Here is a 21,315-nt window from a genome sequence, read left to right on the forward strand (position 1 = left end):
ATATATATATATATATATATATATATATACACACCACATTTTGTTTATCCATTCGTCTGTTGATGGGTATTTAGGTTGTTTCCACTTTTTGGCTATTTTGAATAGTGCACTTTTTGGCAATCTGCAATGGACAGTGGTATACATTGTTCACATCACTGCTTTCAAGTCTTGGATTTACACCTAAGAGTGGAATTGTTGAGTCATATAGTGACTCTACGTTTAACTTCTTGAGGAGTCACTAAACTGCTATACCATTTTGAATTCCCATCAGCAATGGATTAGAGTTCCAATTTCTCCACATACTCACCAACATTTGTTATTTCCTGTTTTTTAATCTTAGCCATCCTAGTTTTAATTTGTATCTCCCTAACGGCTATTGGGTAATGCTTCAGGACTTAATCTTCAACAATTGATTCTTAGATATGACACCGAAAGCACAAGCAACAAAAGATAAAATAGATCAGTGGGATCTCATCAAAATTAAAAATTTCTGTACATCAAAGGACTTTATCAACAAAATCAAGAGACAACCTCCAGATGCGGAGAAGAATTTTGGGAACTATACATCCAATAAGGGTTTAATATAAAGAATATATAAGGAACTCTTACAACTTAACAAGGAAAAGACAAACAACCCAATCCAAAAATGAGCAAAGGATCTGAATAGATATTTCACTAAAGAGGATCCACAAATGGCCAACAAGTGAATGAAAAGATGCTCAGTGTTTAGGGTTGTTTTAAGTTACTCATTCTCAATGCAATGGATGACATTTTGTATGCATCATTTGTAAAATAATCACCTAGACAGAGTAAAGAATGAATGTGATGCAGCTGTAGATGTTATATCTGATAAAGAGTGAGAAAAGAATATATTTTATATTATTATTAAATGACAGCTAAAGTCACCAATCTGCATCCTGCGTCCTATGGTTTCAAGCGTGAGTTTCAGATGTACAGGAATCTATTATGGGGAAAGTACCTTCTTTGTGAAAAGAAGAAAACATTGAGGTTATAGTAACATTAACTGATTAAATAATTAAAATTAAAAATTGAATTCCTCAATTTCACTAGTCACATTTTAAGTGCTCAATATCCACTTGTGCTCGTGGCTACACTATTGGTAAACACAAATATAGAACATTTCCATCGTCATAGAATGTTCTATCAAACAGCTCTATTACAGTTAATCAAACATTTCTATGTGACTCTTTCATCCATCCAAAACTCCCTTTACTAAGTATATGCTTTTCAAGTGAAGTGTCAGACAGTTCAGAGAGATTTAGTGTACAAATTGTAGGCTTGATTTCTCTCTTAATTTTCTGTACAGCCTTAGGAACTCTTGTTCTTAGTTTCCTTCCTAGTAACACAGGGGCCATAATGACAATGTCTGTGTGGGGTTTCTAGGAATACATTGTATAAGAAACAAGCCTAAGGTATTGTCTAACTACTATGCATTCAGTAAGTGTTTTAACTATACGAATAGTCATGCTTACTAGATTATGTCCATAAATTTAGTTCTATGAAATAATCATTGAATCATCTTTTCTCTCATTATGTTAAGGAAGGGTTTCTACTTTTATTTATGATTTCCTAACAAAAAGACAAAAATGAAAATGCAATCATGATTTAATATGAGCCAGGTATACATATGTCTAGATTATAGTCCTGCTTTTCTATATAATGACTTCCCAGTGAGCTGTGTGTCCTTGGACCAGTTAGTTCATGTCACTAATGCTCATTTTTCTAATATGTAAACTGAAGATGAAAATAGTCCTCGAGAAATAGGATCATTGTGAGGCTTAAATTAATGACAGCTGTAAAGTTCTTAGGGAAGCTGCTAGAACAGGTTAAGCACAAAGTTAGCTACTTGTTTTCACATGTGCCAGACACCTTGCTAAATACGTCTATTTTCTTATTTTTATTCTTATAACAACCTTATAATGCTCTGGTGGTGCAGTGGTTCAGAGCTGGACTGCTAACCAAAAGGTCGGCAGTTTGAATCCACCAGCCACTCCTTGGAACTTTATGGGACAATTCTACTCTATCCTGCAGGGTCGCTATGAGTCGTAATCCACTCAATGGCAACGAGTTTGGTGTTTTTGGTTTTAATGTAGATATGTCAGTAACTACATAAACAGGCTGAGACTCAGACAAGCTAAGAGAGAAGAGCAGGAGCCAGGGTTTTAGCCTACATTATGGTGTTATCCACCACACATCTGCGAATTTGTAGTACTATGGTGTCTTGAGTGTTGCTGTGATGCTAGAAGCTATGCCACGGGAATTTCAAATACCATCAGGGTCACCCAGGGTGGACAGGTTTCCAGACTAAGACAAATTAGGAAGAAGGACCTGGTGATCTACTCACAAAAAAAAAAAGGACAGTGAAAATTTCATGAATAGTAGCAGAATATATTGTCTGATATAGTGACAGAAGATGAACCCCTCAGGTTGGAAGACACTCAAAACACCACTGGGAATGGGCTGCCTCCTCAAAGTAGAGTCCACCTTAATGATATGGATGGAGTAAAGCTTTTGGGACCTTCACTTGCTGATGTGGCACAACGGAAAATGAAGATAAATGACTGCAAACATCCATTAATAATCAGAACTTAAAATGTACAAACTATGAATCTAGGAAAATTGGAAGTTATCAAACATGAAATGGAACACATAGAGATAGAAGTTCTAGGCATTAGTGAGCTGAAATGGACTGGTACCGGCCATTTTGAGTTGGACAATCATATGGTCTGCTATGCTGGGAATGACAAATTGAGTAGGAATAGTGTTGTAGTCGTCATCAAAAAGATCTATCCTGAAGTACAATGCTGTCAGTGATAGGATAATACCCATAGGCCTGTAAGGAAGACCGGTTGATAAGACTATTATTCAAATTTACACACCAACAACTAAGGCCAAAGATGGAGAAACTGAAGATTTTTACTGACTCCTGCAGTCTGAAATTGATTAAACATGCAATTAAGATACACTGATAATTACTGGTGGTTGGAATGCAAAAGTCAGAAACAAAGAGGAAGGATCAGTAGCTGAAAAATACGGTCTCCATGACAGAAACAACATGGGAGATCGCATGATAGAATTTTGCAAGACCAACGACTTCCTCATTGCAAATACCTTTTTTTCAACAACATCAATGGCAACTATACACATGGACCTCACTGAATGGAATACACAGGAATCAAAGAGAATACACCTGTGCAATGAGACAGTGGAGAAATTCAATATCATCAGTCAGAACAAGGCCAGGGGCCAACTGTGGAACAGACCATCTTCTGCTCATATGTAAGTTTAAGGTGAAGCTGAAGAAAATTAAAACAAGTACTTGAGAGGCAAAGTAAGATGTTGAATATATCCCACCTTAATTTAGAGACCATCCCCAGAATAGATTTGATGTATTGAACACTAATGACAAAAGATCAGACAAGTTGTGGGATGACATCAAGGACATCATACATGAAGAAAGCAACAGGTAGTGAAAAAAACAGGAGAGATTGAAAAGTCCAAAATGGATGTTAAAAGAGACTCTGAAACTTACTCTTGAATGAAGAGTAACTAAAGGGAATGGAAGAAATGATGAAGTAAAAGAGCTGAACAGAAGATTTCAAAGGGCAGCTCAAGAATAAAAAGTAGAGAATTATAATAAAATGTGCAAAGACCTAGAGTTAGAAAACCAAAAAGAAAGAGTACACTCAGCATTTCTCAAGCAGAAAGAACTGAAGAAAAAAATTCAAGCCTCGAGTTGAAATATTGAAGGATTCCAAGGGCAAAATGTTGAACAATGCAGGAAGCAACAAAAGAAGATGGAAGGAATACACAGAGTAACTGTAGCAAAAAGAATTGATTGACGTCCAATTTCAGGAGGCAGCATATGATCAAGAACTGATGATGGTACTGAAGGAAGAAGACCAAGCTGCACTGAAAGCATTGGTGAAAAACAAGGCACCAGGAATTGATGCAATACCAACTGAGATGATTCAATAAACGTATGCAATGCTGGAAGCACTCACTCACCTATGCCAAAAAAATTGGAAGACAGCTACCTGACCAACCTACTGGAACAGATCCATATTTGTGCCCATTCCAAATAAAGGTGATTCAAAGAGAATGCAGAAATTATAAAACAATAAATAAAGATCACACAGAACTAAAATTTTGCTGAAGACAATTCAAAAATGGTTGTATCAGTACATCAACAGAGAACTGCCAGAAATTAAGGCCAGATTCAGAAGAGGACGTAGAACGAGGGATATTACTGCTTATGTCAGATGGCTATTGGCTGAAAGCAGAGAATACCAGAAAGATGTGTACCTGTGTTTTATTGACTATGCAAAGGCATTCGACTGTGTGGATTATAACAAATTATGGATAACATTGCAAAGAATGGGAATTCCAAATCACTTACTTGTGGTCATGAGGAACCACTACATAGACCAAGAGGCAGCTGGTCCAACAGAGCAAGGGGATACTGTGTGGTTTAAAATCAGGAAAGGTGTGAGTCACAGTGGTGTCCTTTCACCATACTTAATCAATCTGCATGCTAAACAAATAATATGAGAAGCTGGGCTGTATGAAGAAGAATGTGGCATCAGGATTGGAGGAAGACTCTTTAGCAAAATGTGATATACAGATGACACAACCTTGCTTGCTGAAAGTGAAGAGGACTTGAAGCACTTAGTGACAAAGGTCAAAGACCACAGCCTTCAGTGTGGATTCCATCTCAACACAAAGAAAACAAAAATCGTTAAACTAGACCAATCAACAATATCAAGACAAATGGAGAAAATATCAAAATTGTCAATGATTTCATTTTACTTGGATCCACAATCAACACCCATGTAAGCACAAGTCAATAAATCAAATGACATTACACTGGACAAATCTGCAAAAGACCTCTTTAAAGTGTTAAAAAGCAAAAATGTCACTTTGAGGACTAAGGTGTGCCTGAGCCAAGTCATGGTATTTTTCAATCACCTCATATGCATGTGAAAGCTGGACAATGAATGAGGAAGACTGAGGAAGATTTAAGGCCTTTGAATGATGGTGTTGGCAAAGAATATCAAATATACCATGGACTGCCAGAAGAACGAACAAATCTGTCTTGGAAGAAGTACAACCAGCATGCTCCTTAGAAGGAAGGATGGCGAGACTTTGTCTCACCTACTTCGGACATGTCATAGGGAGGGGTCAGTCCCTGGAGAAGGACATTATACTTGGTAAAGTAGAGGGTCAGTGAAAAAGAGGAAGACCCTCAACGAGATGACTTTGTCACAGTGGCTGCAACAATGGGCCCAAGCATACCAGATTGTCAGAATGGCATAAGACTGGCCAGTGTTTCATTCCGTTGTGAATAGGATCTCTAAGAGTTGGAACTGACTCAATGGACCTAATGACAACATAGTGTTATCTGAGTGGAGGTTGTATCTGATGTTTTAAAATTATGCAGCACTTATAGCTATTTAGTAATGTGCCTTTTATGGCCAGTGGAAGTTATCTTTTATGGAAATTCCTCCGTTCAAATTTCTTTGTGTCTCTCTATGCAAACTATCCAGTAAGCAAGTGTAACATAACAAAGGGGTGATGACAAAATACTTCCTTTGAAACCATGGTCTGTCCTTTATGTCTAAAATGAAATGGAAGATGATAGCAGTATATAAGGAGCTGTCCCCTGAAGTGGTATTGAAGTAATAGTGCTGAACTTTGAGAACTACACCCCGCCAAGGCTGTGCAAACTCCCTGTGGATCTGGCATGGAATAACATCGAAGGAAATGCATGGTAGACCACAGCTTTCCAGCATGTTGTTCAGGCCTGAAGCAGCCCATTAGTATTAGCATAAAGCAACATCAGTCATTTTGGAGGGCACTGTGGGGGGCACAGTATTTTTTATTGCTCCTTTTCAGAAATATGTTAAACTGCAACTCTAGATACTGTAGCTGACTATTTCTGCATCAAATAACATCTGACCTATCATAAGGTAAACTGTTTAGTAACCAAATCCAAAGTCAAAGAAGCTTGACTCTTATTCACTGAGGCAAAATAAAAGGCAGCAAGGAGAGTCCATTTGGAATTTTGATTTGAGGTCAGCAAATTGTCATGGTGAAAAAACATAAATGGGCTTTTTGCAATATGTAACATTTTTCCTATAGCCAGGAGAGGGAACGAATCAAATTTCTGAATCTTTCCAAGCAGTGTAAAATGAGATTTAAAAACAAAATAAAAAACTATGGCTTTTCTACAGAAGATCGATAGTGGTTACCAAAATGCTGTGATGAGTCTTTAATGCATATGATAATATTACCAGGAACTGAGAAAAATGTGATTCGTTACAATGCCAGATCAAAACAAACTGGCTGGATTTTAACAAAAATTAAGGTTAATCCTGCACGGGTATTCCAAATTTTAATTGTCTATGCTGCCTTGGGAGATACGGCTTAATAACTCATATGGAAAATGAACTGCAAGCTTTAGCTGCCCATAAGCTAAATGTAAGTCTACAGTGTGATGCTACAGTACAATATTTGATGCAATCTTAGACTGTGTTAAAAGAGGTAGACTCTCCAGGTTATTGGAGGGGATAGTTCTAATGCATTTTGTGCTGGAGACATATAATCTAGCCCTTCAGGCAGCAGAAAATAGGATGATAGGTGGGTGCTGTTGTTAGGTGCCATCAAGTCAGTTCTGACTCATAGCCACCCCATGTACAAAAGAATAAAACACTGGCCAGTCCTGCACCATCTTCACAACCATTGTTATGCTTGAGCCCATTGTTGCAGATACTGTGTCAATCTATTTCATTAACGGTCTTCCTCTTTTTCACTGACCCTCTACTTTACCGAGCATAGTGTCCTTCTCCAGGAAATGGCCCCTCCAGATAACATGTCCAAAGTATGTGAGATGAAGTCACGCCATCCTCACTTCTAAAGAGCAGTCTGGCTGTACTTTTTCCAAGACAGATTCGTTTGTTCTTCTGGTAGTCCATGGTATATTCAATATTCTTGGTCAACACCATCATTCAAAGGCATCAATTCTTCTTCGGTCTTCCTTATTCATTGTCCAGCTTTCACATGCATATGAGGCAACTGAAAATACCATGACTTGGGTCAGGCACACCTTAGTCCTCAAAGTGACATCTTTGCTTTTTAACACTTTAAAGAGGTCTTTTACAGCAGATTTGAACAAAGTCTTTTCATTTCTTGACTGTTGCTTCCACGGGCATTGATTGTGGAACCAAGTAAAATGAAATCCTTGCCAACTTCAATATTTTCTCTGTTCATCATGTTGCTTATTGGTCCAGTTGTGAGAAATTTTTGTTTTCTTTATGTTGAGATTTAATCCATACTGAAGGCTGTAGTCTTTGATCTTCATCAGTAAATGCCTCAAGTCCTCTTCACTTTCAGCAAGCAAAGCTGTGTCACCTGCATATCGCAGGTTGTTAATGAGTCTTCCTCCAATCCTGATGCCATGTTCTTCTTCATATAGTCCAGCTTTTTGACTGTTTGCTCAGCATACAGATTGAATAAGTATGGTGAAAGGATACACTTTTCCTGATTTTACACCACGTAGTAACCACTTGTTCTGTTTGACCGACTGTCTTTTTGTCTACGTACATGTTCCTCATAAGCACAATTAAGTGTTCTGGAATTCCCATTCTTCACAATGTTATCCAAAATTTGTTATGCTCCACACAGTCAAATGCTTTTGCGTAGTCAGTAGAGCACAGGTAAACCTCTTCCTGGTATTGTCAGCTTTCAGCCAAAATCCATCTGACATCAGCAATGATATCCCTTGTTGCACCTCCTCTTCTGAATCTGGCTTGAACTTCTGGTAGATCCCTGTCGATGTACTGCTCTAACCACTTTGAATGATTTTTCAGCAAAATTTTACTTGCTTGTGATATTAATGATATTGCTTGATAATTTCTGCATTCTGTCAGATCACCTTTGTTTGGAATGGGCACAAATATGGATTGTTGGTTGGCCAGGAAGCTGTCTTCCAAGTTTCTTGACATAGAAGAGTGAGCACCTCCAGTGCTGCATCTGTTTGTTGAAACATCTCAGTTGGTATTCCATTAATTTCTGGAGCCCTGTTTTTTGCTGATGCCTTCAGCACAGCTTGGAATTTTTCCTTCACTACCTTCAGTTCCTGATCATATGCTACCTCCTGAAATGGTTGCATGTGTTTTCCTTCCATCTTCTTTTGATGCTTTCTGTGTCATTCAATATTTTGCCCATAGTGTTCTTCAATATTGCAACTTGTGGCTTGAATTTTTTCTTCAGTTTTTTCAGCTTTAGAATTGCCAAGCCAGTTCCCTTTTCATTTTCTAACTCCAGGTCTTTGTACATTTCATTATAAGATTTTAGTTTCTTTAGTTTGTCTTCTGGAGCCACCCTTTGAAATCTTCTGGTCATCATCATTTCTTCCATTTGCTGCAGCTACTTTACATTCAAGAGCAAGTTTCAGAGTCTCTTCTGATATCCATTTTGATCTTTTCTTTCTTTCCTGTCTTTTTAATTATCTTTTGCTTTCTTCATGTATGATGTCATCCCACAACTCATCTGGTCTTTGGTCATTAGTGTTCCATGCATCAAATCTATTTCTGAGATGGTCTCTAAATTCAGGTGGGATATACTCAATGTCATATTTTTGATCTCGTGGACTTGCTCTAATTTTTTTCAGCTTGAACCTGAACTTGCATACGAGCAATTGATGGTCTGTTCCACAATTAGCCCCTGGCCTTGTTCTGACTGTTGATATTGATCTTCTCCATCATGTCTTTCCAGTGAGGTCCACTTGTATATTCACTGTTTATGTTATTATAAAAAGGTATTTGCAATGAAGAAACTGTTCATCTTGTAAAATTCTATCATGCGATATTTGGCATCGTTTCTATCACCAAGGCCATATTTTTCAACTATGAATCCTTCTTCTTTGTTTCCAACTTTCACATTTCAATCACCAGTAATTATCAACGCATCTTTATTGCATATTTGATCCATTTCAGACTGTAAAATTTAATAAATATCTTCAATTTCCTCATCTTTGGCATTAATGGTTGGTGCATAAATTTGAATAACAGTCTTATTAACTAGTCTTCCTTGTAGGTGTATGGACATTATCCTATTAATGACAGTGTTATACTTCAGGATAGAAGCACAAGTTGAAATCTTCTTTTTGATGATGAATGCAACACCATTCCTCCACAATTTTTCATTCCCAGCATAGCAGACCATATGATTGTCTTATTCAAAATGGCCAATACCAGTCCATTTCAGCTCACTAATGCCTAGGATATCTATCTTTACGGGTTCCATTTCATGTTTGCTGACTTCCAGTTTTCCTAGATTCATACATTGTACATTCCATGTTCCAATTATTAATGGATGCTTGCAGTTGTTTCTTCTCATTTTGAGTTGTGCCACCTCAGCAAATGAAGGTCCTGAAATCTTTACTCCATCCATGTTCTTAAGATCAACCTACTTTGAGGGGACAGCTCTTCCTCAGCTGTATTTTGAGTGCCTTCCAACCTGATGCACTCATTTCCAACACTGTACCAGGCAATGTTCCACTGCTAATCATAACGTTTTCATCGGCCAGTTTTTTCAGAAGTAGACTGCCAGGTCTTTCTTCCTAGTGTGTCTTATCCTGAAAGCTCCTCTGAAACCTGTCCACCATAAGTGACCCTGCTGGTAGTTGAAATACTGATGTCATAGCTTCCAGCATCACAGCAACACCCAAACCACCACAGTAAGACAACCTGACAGACACGTGGGGGATAAGAGTTACCTACCTTTAAAGAAGTTATGTGAGCAAAGCGAAGGAACCTGGGAAATATCATCTGGATAAGAGATGTCAGAGAGTAGCAGAGAGGACGCTTATTAATTCTATAAAAATAATTATGGGAATGAGTATGCCTTATTGTTTTATTGCATTCTCAAGCTGAGCGCAGCATGCTCTAGATCACTGTCCGACCCAGCTTCCTCCTCTGAAATTGTGCAGTCTATCTGAGCTTGACTTTCTTTGGGTCACGGTTTTTCTGTTGTTGTTGTTTTGTTCTTTTTAATCTTATATTGTTTATAATTAGTCTCCTCGGATTTCCTGTGACCTTCCAGAGGCCAGGGATCCTGTCTTGTCTAGCTCTGTATTTCCCACAGTAAATGAGACTAACTGCAGTTGACACTCAGTGACTATTTGTTGATTGTCCTCAACATGTCACTTTTTTGCTGTTAGGTTAAACACCATTCACAATCTGGAGGAGACTTTCTACTCCAACTTAGCCGTTACTCCTGATCTTCCATATGGGCCATCAAGATGTGTTATCATTAGCAGCCTCTTAAATGCCTTAATTGGAGAAGCTAAGCATTTTGTATGAAGAGGGTAGAGAATTCAACTGAGTTTATATACTCAAATATCTACCTTTTGAAATCCAGAAGAGGAAATATAAAGTCTTTGGGAGTAGCAAAAGCTGTATCTTAATTGGCAACACCTGCAGAGAGCAGGTGATAAATGTATGAAGAGGCTAAGGGATAACTCCAGTCTTTTTCTGTTGTCATTCCCCATGCACACTTCCCTATTGAGCAGTATACCTCTAACAGTTAGAGTCAAACCTGTTCAGGAAAAGGGAAAATATCAAATAGAAGAAGGTATTCTAATATTAACAGCACTTTCAGAAATGCAGTTTAAATTCTTAATAAAAACTATTTCATCTCTCCTTTATTCCCATCACAATCTAAGTTATTGAGGGTAGAAATTCAAATGAACATATCTTACCAAAATATTTATTCAAATAGGAATGTTAGTGATTTTCAGATGCTTGCTGGCAGAGTGGAAACAGAAAGATAAACGACTTTCTTGCCCTGTTTGGGAGTTATTGTTATCTTCTAGCCTGTGATGTTCCCTCATTATCGAGGGGTACAAAAATCCAGGCAGTGCATAATTTGGGAACCAAAAGTAAAATAGTAAAAACAGTTTTCAAGATGCTTTCACCATTTCACCATCTTTTAAAAAGAATTTAAATGCAGGAAAAAAAATATACCTCATATTGGCTCTTCCCAGACATTAAAATTCCAAGCACAAACTATGTGCGCTGCTTCTCCAGGGGGTGCTACCACCAGTTAGCAAACAGCAGGCTGGAGTTCCAGTCCATATAACTCCTGGGATACTGGGGCAATGTTAGTGTTGGCTAAGTTCATTCACTACATTTTGCAGATTGTCAAACTGAGGCCCAAGGATGGGAGGCAGCCATAACTTTTCTGAGACCTATCTGGCAACATCTAGGAAATAAATGTCATCCAGTCTTCTTATCAATGGACCAAAGCACCTGAACTGTTTACTTCCATTTTAATCAGTCAGCCAATCAAGTCTGAAATGAGAGCTTGCTTAATGATGCTCTCAGCCCTGTGCTTAGCTTTTCTGAGAAGGACTAAAAGAGTGGAGTGCAGTTCTGCCCTCTAGGAAACCTGACTTAGACACAACTGAAACAATTAGGGAACAATACAGGACAAGATGCAATTAAGTAAAAAAAAATGTTAAGTGGAATGATTACAAGTGGTTTGAAGGGCTCAAAAGTGTGGCTCCTACAGGAGGAGAAAGATGAAAGAGAGGCTTCTTTCTCTTTCTGCCTCATTCTCACACTTTCCACCTCTTCCTCGCTGTATTTTTCAGGATTAAAAGAATGGGATGTGACTTCAGATATGGCCCTCACTGCACAGCTGCCAGGTCCAAAACCTCTTGTTCTTTCCTCAGTCATGGTTTTGGCTGATACTCTTGGTGCTGTCTAAAACCCCCTTCCCTTGGCCCATTTCAAACTCCCATCATCACTGTATACATACCTCCTCCAGCTGATTCCCTCATCAACTCTCCCATGCCAAAGGTTTCTTTATTATGCATTTAGCCAGGTCTTCATTATTCTGGGAAACCATGATGGAGTAGTATTTAAGAGCTACTGCTGCTAACCCGAAAGTTGGCAGTTCCAATCCACCAGGACCTCCTTGGAAGCTCTATGGGGCAGTTCTATTCTGTCCTATAGGGTCACTAAGAGTCAGTATTGACTCAATAGCAATGGGTTTGGTTTTTTTTTTTTTTTTCTTTTTTTTGGTTGCATTATTCTGTAATTGTGACAGGCCTACTTTTGCTCTTTTTTTCACCAAGTCAGTGGGGCCCCCAGATGACCACTCAGTCTTTTGGCAATTACAGATGTTTAAAATTAAAAGAATATTTTTGTGGTCCTGATAATTTTCTCAGGGGTATGATATCAAATTTCTCCAATATTCCTAAGCAAGGTGCTATGAAATGAGGTCCACATCCTCACTAAATAATGTGTTCATTTTGATACGTATAGAAAATTTGAACATTTCATTCTAGACTAACTCTTGGAGGAAAAAAAATTTTTTTTTTTTTTTTTTTTTTTGTATAATCTCTTTGCCCACGGTCAAATTATTTTTTTTCTCTATACTACCTTTAGGGCAAGCAATAGCCAATGGCCTCCATACCATCCTCATTATCAAAGAGTCTCTGAACTCAAAGTTCTTTCAAAGAGAACTTTTACAAAGGGGAATTAAAAAGAATAATTTTTTAAATCTGACACTTATTCATGCCTTCTTTTTTTCCAAACTAGTATGTCAAACTAATTCATCATGTCCATTTTTCTCCAACAGAAGAAACAGATCTGAAGTAAATGAATGTGCTCTAGATAATCTGGAAGGCAATGCCAATATCTAGTCAAACTTAGACTATTCCAGGAGTATAATATAACCAGAGATATAAAATTTTAATTCAAAAAGTTAACGATTCATATATCACTTGTTATCTTCACCTGTCAACACTTCTGACAGCCTATTTTAATATTTGGTATTTTTTCATACTTTATCTTGTAAAAAGAATTTTATTCCTTTCTCACTGTATTTTTCAACATGGAGGAAAGAAAAAAAGCCAGATAAGTTTTAAATTTTAGGCATGGAGGATGGTAACAATGGCTTCTAGTGACAATAAAAATTCGTATCCTCGTAAGAGAGGACTGACTTTTCTTTGGCCGCAGTGGCAAAGAATCACCAGAACCAATTGTAAATTCATCCTAATTGATGAATGGCAACTTTGCATCCATAATCACGCCTCTGAAAGCCAGTCAATCAGTGACAGTTCATATTTCTAAAAATTAGGAAATGAGCAACAATGATTTTTAAGTAACGATGCTTTCACAGTGAAAGGTCAACCAATATCTAAGGACTTTGCTTCCGAAAACCTGCCAGTCCCTGGACTCCACATTTCCTGAACTCCTACACAAGATTAGATCTCTGCTTTCTTTGTACAGGGAGATGGGATCTCACAACCACGGTCCTCTCTTGTTGCTTATCAAGCAGTTAATTGGCCTTTTTTTTTTTTTTTTAAGCTAAAGAATGACGGTCTGGTCTGTTGAAATGAGTTTGATATTTCACTGATATATTTAATGATTTATTAATTTATAGTCTCATTTCTTTATTTCCAATAAAATATAAAGTAGCTAAATATAAAAGCCAACCAATTGTTTACAGTGCAATGTGTAGAAGGTTGATCTACAATAGGGTAAGCCAATAAAATTGTCTGTTTAGACTAGTTGGTGTATTCAAATAAAACACTTCAATCAGTCACCCAAATCTGCCTCCCTCTCCACTTCTCACCAATGGCTACTGGTATCTAAATGTCAAACAAATTATCGCACAGTATATCACAATCGTGTAGCACGGTTTGCAAAGCCAAATTCTCCAAGGTTAGCATCTATTTCAGATTCTGTAGACACCATATGCTTGAAACAGTTCCCAATTTTTATCCAATTTGTTCAAAACAAAAGTGAGAGAATAAAAGGTATTTTTCCCTTACATATATTTGAGAGTGTTTTACATTAATTATGTTCATCATGTTGTTCAACTGTCATCATTATCCATTCTAAATTTTTCCATCACTTATACTTGAGGTATTTGAAATCATGAAATAGCAGTTATTTTCTTAAAACTAAAAGGCTTCAATGAGACTGTGCATAGGACACCATGCACCACTTTGCTTAAATTAGATATTTCATATTTATTAAAGGATTTCAAGTAAGTATACCATATACATAGTTGTGTACACCAGCCTTCTGTTTATCAAAGTTATTTTTCAATGTAATTTATAGGTTGCCTCTACCTTTCCTAAACTTATGGCTGTAAAAGGCTCAAAAATATATTGAAGGCTCCATATAATAAAGTGACTTATATGCAGTGGGATAGCCTGAACTCTGTAAGAATTATTATGTCCAGAGAGTGTTCATTATCTGTTTTATAAATGAGAATCAAGTCCCCTAGCAGACTGTGTTTAGCCAGTGATAAATATCATGACTCTCCAACATCCTTTACATCCTCTGAGCAGGCATGCCCACCATCTGCTGCAAATTCGCCTGCATGGCCTCCCCATTCTCCCTCCTCAAGTGTCCAAGGCTCAAACTCACCTGAACTACTTGGATTTCTAGCTCAATGCCTCAGTCCACACCCTCTCCCCAGATATATACTATCCCACTGGCCCTTCCACTCTGGATGCCCAAACCCTCTCCTTCCTCTCCAATTTCATATCCAACAGGAAGGTAAAAGGTCATGTCCTCCTCTTCTGAACATACATATACTTTTCCAGTCAATGCCTTCATTTATTTATTTATTTATTCAAAAACATTATGTTTCATCTTGCAGGGAATTATACTAGACATTTGGTGATTACCACCTTTTGCCTAGTATCATAGCTATCTGTGTACCTGTCTTATCCTCTCTTATTAGTTGGTAACTTCCTTGAGGGCAAAGGAGGTGCCTTTTCCATCATACTGTGCTTAACACATAGTAGGTAGATGAGCAAGCTTGCTTTTGGTATGGTATGGGGAACACACCAAAAGTAAACCAAATAAACAGCACATGATTCATTTACCGAACAAGTGTGTGATCTAGTCTGGTTTATTTTGTTCACAAAATTTCTCTTGAAAAAAATTTCAAAAGGTTTCTTCTGCAGTAGATGAATCATGAGTCCTCTAAGAAACAGAAGTTGAAACATTGTACTCACAGTGTACATCAAATAAGTTTTAAAACCTCCAGCTATTGGTAATTGTCAATCATTTTAAAAGTTTATCGATTTAGCTCATATGCTTCAAGAAGTCTGTGTGCTTCAATACCCCTAAGAACACCGTGTATTTCTGAAATGATTGTGCTTATGGATCTCTCAAAAGCACTGAAGACATCTCACAGAGGCTTGTTAAGATAACTCACACTAACCAACAGTATACAAGGAAGGGTACCTACACCTGTATCATTTGTCCCCTCCGTTTAGAGGACAGAGAGATTGGTATTGTCTCTTCACAACCATTAAAGTCTGCAATGCATATACTAAGAATTGTACATTTTTTTATTAATCTGTACACCACCTGGGGTTGCTTATGAAATAGAGCCATGTGCTGTAGAGTGAGAAAACACACAAGCTGTGTCCTCAAGGAGCTTGTATTTATAGGCTTGTCAGTCTCCTTCATTTATGTGGCATTTGTGGAAGGGGCTCCTTCTTGCATAGGTCCCACCCATTGCCCAGGCCTGTGCAGAGCCAGGCTGTCTGAAGTTTGTTGTCACTTAGCTCCAGCTGGCACATCTTCCTCTGTGAGAAGACTCCTTAGACTGTGGATTCTATTCCTTCCCCTCTCCACCTGTCTTCTTTGGGAGTTCATCTGCTTTCAGCAGTTCCTCTCTCCCCAGGATGTAAATGACTCCCAAATCCATTTCTCTACTTTGCATGTCTATCTCTCTACATCACAGGGCACTTACTGCATGCTGTTGGCAGGCAATCATTACTCAGTAAATACTTGCCGCCTGATTGTAGGATAAGATAGAAGTGATCTTCTTTCAGATAAATGCGTAAAGGACTTTTCTGAGTTAAGATGGTCTTTCCCTTTCTAACTTCAAAGCTAGAGGGGAAAGAATGAATTTACTACATGCAAACTCCTTGGAGGAAAGGACTGTGTAATTTTTGTTTGGCATGTACTATTTTACCTGCTCAGCTCTGCCTTCTTGCTCTGGAGTTGTTCCCTATCCCTCTGTTCTGTGTCCATGAGGGTGGGGTGGCAACAGTTGTTGTACCATGTGACCTGTACCACATCCACTGAGTGAGGATTTGACCCAAACTAGGCCAAGATGCCTCACCTCTGGGATGTTTTGGACTTGGAACTTATAGGCCACTCTCTCTGCTGGACTCTAAACAGTAAAATATGTAACTCCAGCCACGTTTTCCATCATTGCATCACTAATTCAACAAATACTTGCTGAGCAACTACTATGTGCTAGGCATCGTGCAGTGAAAGCAACAGAACAACAGCCCCTGCCCTCTAGAAGAGGAAGACAGATGATAAATAAACAAGCGAGTAAGTATATAGTATGTCAGATGGTGCAAGCAATACGGAGAACAATTAAACCAGCTGAGCAAGGGAAAACAGAGAGAGTACTGGAAGGGGTGCTATTTTAAGGATGGAAATCAGGAAATGCCTCACAGAAATGGCATTATTTTAGCTAAAAAATGAAGAAAGTAAAAAAAGCAGGAGTGAGACCTGCAGATATATGTGGGAAGACTGTTTCAGGCATAGAAAACAGCAAACGCAAAGACCTTGAGGTAGGAGCTTGCTTGGTATTTACAAGAACTGCAAGGAGGCCAGTGTGGCTTGAGTGGAGTTTGTGACAAGGAGAGGGAGTGGTAGAGGATCAAGTCAAAGTGCTGAGGTGGGAAAGGTGCAGAACAAGTGCATCTTGAAGTCATTGCGAGAGCTTTGTCCTTAACTCCAAGTAAGAAAGGAAACCACAAGAGGGCTCTGAGTAGAGCAACTGCATGAATTTTCTTTATAAAGGGACCAACCTGACTGCTGTGATGGAGGTAACAATACCCTGGATAACAACTGTACTAACAAAAGGCAGAAGCAGAGAGATCAGTAGGAGGCTTTTACCTTATGGAGAAACCTCGTCTATGGTGAGAAAGAAAAATAGGGACAACTAACTGAATGTTCAATCTGTGTCAAGCACTGTGCTAAGAACCGTATAATGACAATCCATTGAATCCTCCACACCACTCTTTGAGGTAGATGGTATTATTAATAACATTTTGTAGATGAGAAAATGGTTAAGAAACTTGCTCAAGGTCATGATCAAGCTCTCTAGAAATACAGATTCAAACCCTGGAAAGTAGGCTCCTAAACCAATGTTTTTAACCACTCTCCTGTCCTGCTTTTCAGGGAGGAATGAAAAGGATGAGCAGAGAAAAACAAAGATGAGCAATGGTTAGAGAAAGCTCTCATAGTGTCTAAATCTCTGATCCAATGTTAAAATTATTCCTGAGATCCATCACACTCTTGATCATGGGATCCAGGAGACACCCACTACCCTTGCAGCAAATCCCTCTGATAAACTAATTCAAGGTGGGTTTCTGCCATTTGCCGGTGGAACAGTCCTAACAAATATAAATCCTTGTGATTATCAGTAGGCTCCCTCTCTATCTCCCCAAAGCACTGACAACATTCCCTGCGCTTAGCACTAGCTCAGTGTGTTTTTAAGGAGAGGGAACAAGAGAGAGAGACAGCAAGAGAGAAAGGGAGTGCTTTAAGAACAGTCATAGTCCATGTTTGGAATATTCTAAAAACTTAACTGAACCAAGTTACAGAAATTCTCTTCATTGCTAGGGAAGTATCATCTTGCAATAAGATTGCAAATACTTTATTGTTTCAATGACAATGTTAGGTTGTTGCCAGGTGCCAATGAGTCAATTTCGACTCATAGCGACCCCAGGTGACAGTAGAACTGCCCCATATTGTTTTTTAGGCTGCAATCTTTATGGAACAGATGCTAGGTCTTTCTCCCGTACAGCTACTGGGTGGGTTCAAACCACCAACCTTTAGGTTAACAGCCAAGCACTTAACCATTGTGCTACCAGGTTTCCTTTTAATGTCAATAAATTTTACTAAGAAGTCACACGCTATCCCTACTATACTTGCTGAAGCCATGCCATCCAGAAATTGCCCTTCATGAGCTCTTCCACTCTGGCTGGCCAGTACAGACCACTGCAGGTCTGGCGGCAGGAATAATGGAACTTTCACTGACTTTTTGACCTGGATCTCCTCTAGAATTATTGCAAAAAACCCAAGCTGATGCTACAACTAATTATGAAATAACAGTGTGTAGTATTTTGCTTGTGCCCACGTCTTTTCTTGGCTCACAGCATCTTTCTTTCAACTTTTGTCATCATTTCCATAGCCCACTGGACTATAAGCTCCGTGAGGGTAGGAGTCCCATCCGTTTTGTTCATTACTAAAAACCCAGTATTTTGGATGATCATTTGCAAGCTTTTAAGACTGCAAACATCATGCAATGAGCTAGGAGGTAGAACAGTTCTAAAAATGATATTAGGCCAATTAATTGGAACATCCCATGAGACCATAACCATAATCCCTAAACCAAAAAACCAAATCCCATGACAAGTTTTGTTGTGCATAATTAGCCTCAGCAGCTACTCTTCTTTTTTTGTTATTGTAGTTATAAAAATATATATATATCACACTGCATTTGCCAGTTCAGCTTATTACAGGTGTACAGGTTAGTGACATCAATTACACCAATCATCTGTACAACAATAAACCCTTAATCAATGTAATTTTTTCAACACCATGAACAGAAACTGAGTGCTTCCTAAGCAATGCCTTCCACTTTTCTCCTCTCTTCACCCCTGGTAACCACTAATAAACTTCGTTCTATACGTATTTACCTGTTCTTATCTTTTTATATAAGTGAGGGGGTCATATAATGTTTCTCCTTTTTTGATTGACTTATTTCACTCAGCATAAAGTCCTCGAGCTCTATCCATGTTGTAGCATGGATGTATCAGGACTTCATTTATTTTATTGGCTAAGCAGTTTTCCACTGTATGTATGTACCACATTTTATTTATCTATTCATCTGTTGATGGGCATTTAGGATGTTTCCAGTTTTTGGCTCTTGTGAATAGTGCTGCAGTGAACATTGATGTACGTGTCTCTGTTTGTGTCACTGCTTTCAAGTCTTTGCGTATATACTACCAGTGGAATTGTGGGGCCATGTAGTAGCTCTATTTTTAATTTTCAGTAGTGTCTGGGATCTTAAAAGCTTGCAAATAGCCATTTAAGGCAAAACAATTGGTTTCTATATGCCTGGAGCCACAGAGGAAGAAGAAGAGTCAAGAATAGAGGGAAATGGATTGCTTGGTTAATTGTCTCCATCAACTACTGCCTCCTTTGCCATGATACCAGAACTGTAAGGTGCCCAGCTACCATTACTCAATGGTTTGATCAAAGAGCCTAAAGACAAATCCCGATCAAAAGGGGGAAAATGTGGAACAGAATTTTAAATGCTCATGGAATCCAGACTTTCTGGAGCCGTTGAAGCTGGATGAACCCCCAAAACTATTGCCCTGAGATAATTTTTAACCATGAAACCTTAAAACAAAAATATACCTAGAAACCTTCTTTAAACTATGAAACCATCTAACTTAACTGGTAAAGAAGGGCTGCCATGAGCACTGTGCTCTTTTAAAGAACTTTCTATATAGGATCAAATTACTCACAGCAACTTGGAAAGATAGACAGGAAGTTTAGGGAAAAGTGAGTTTATGTTAATGGGGGAGAAACAAATTGGAAAAGTGTGAGAATGGTTTCACGATTTGTTGAACGTAATCTATGTCACTGCATTGTACATGTAGAAATTGTTAAATTGGTGTATGTTTTGCTGTTGATATTGTCAATAACAATAAAAATAAATAAATAGAAAGCCCAATACCTAGTACAGTGTTTGGTATGGAGAGACACTGAATAAAAAAATCTTCAAACAAATAAATTCTCTTTTTTTCTGCTTACACTGAGAGGTATAGCAAAACTTCAGTGACAAATTTTAAACACACACACTGTTATAACATAAGTGTCATTAAATTAACAGAGTGGCAAATAAATGAACAACTCTTACCTAAACAAGGTTTAATTTGACAGCCTACAGTTTATAAACCAGCAATTAGTGGGACCCTATTTTGTGCCAGATATTGTAGTGGATCCTGAGATTCAGAGTTCAGTAACATCTGTCCATTAGAAGCTCAGAGAGGAGAAAGTCCATGTACACCATTTAAGGGAAAATGAATAAATTGGTGGTGCCTAAAGTTGACTAGGTTGTCTTAGTGCAAGGCTGGTCTCTTACAAGTGGAATGATTTAAAAAAAAAAAAAAATGACTGTCTTTAACTCAACTTTCCCTCAGGGTTATCCTGAATTGTTGGTGAAGAGGACCTACCACCTTCCACACTGAAGATCCCAATGACAAAAAAGATATCACATTTATCTGTTTATATCCTACCAAACCTAATAGAACTCCCTCATCAAAGAATATGTTCAGCAAATAGTTGTGCAATTAAATTGATCCAAGTATAGTCTCTATCTTTCAATACATAGTAATTGAGAGAAGATTCCTGATTTAGGCAGTAGACAATAAAGTAACAAGACAGGCAAGGCCCCTGCTGTCATAAAGCTTAAATGAAGCTACTCTCACAAAGCAAGAAGTAACAGACAAATAAGTACAACATCCATATAAGATAGTGTGAAGTGCTAAATGCTATCAGAGGAGTAGGTAGGATGATGTGAAAGAGAACAACCAGGTACTCACTTTAGATCAATGGTCATAGGAGGCTTCTCTAAGGAAGGAACATTGGTTATAGTGCAGTGTGAGTAATAAGAAAAAGCAGCCACACACAGAACAAAAGAGATAGTATTTCAGAGGCCCTAGAGCCAGTATGGAGTCCCTGAGGGGTGCAACTGATTAACGCACTGTGCTGCTAACTGAAAGGTTAGAGGTTCACGCCCACCCAGAGGCACCTCGGAAAAAAGGTCTGGCAGCCTACTTCCAAAAAATCAGTCATTGAAAATCCTATAGAACATAGTTTTACTTTGGCACACATGGGGTTGCCATGAGTCAGAGTCGATTCGACAGCAACTGGTGCTGTGTTTTAAGTCCAGTATGATAAGAGCTGAGAGGTCACCATTACATTTGGCAACATGGATGTCACTGATGACGCTAACTGAAGCAGTCTTAGTGGGGTGTTGGGGGTGGAAGACTGTTTGGGGTAGATTAAGGAGAGGGTGTGAGGTAAGGAAGTGGATACAGCAACTTTAGACAAAGCTTTCAAGATGTTTAACCACGAAGGGGAATAGAATATTTAACAGTAGTTGAAGAGTGGACAAGGATCAAGGAAAGGTTTTTTATTGTTCTTTTAAGATGAT

The sequence above is a fragment of the Trichechus manatus genome, unplaced genomic scaffold (assembly GCF_000243295.1).
Source record: "Trichechus manatus latirostris isolate Lorelei unplaced genomic scaffold, TriManLat1.0 scaffold00052, whole genome shotgun sequence".
In the NCBI taxonomy this organism is placed as follows: domain Eukaryota; kingdom Metazoa; phylum Chordata; class Mammalia; order Sirenia; family Trichechidae; genus Trichechus; species Trichechus manatus.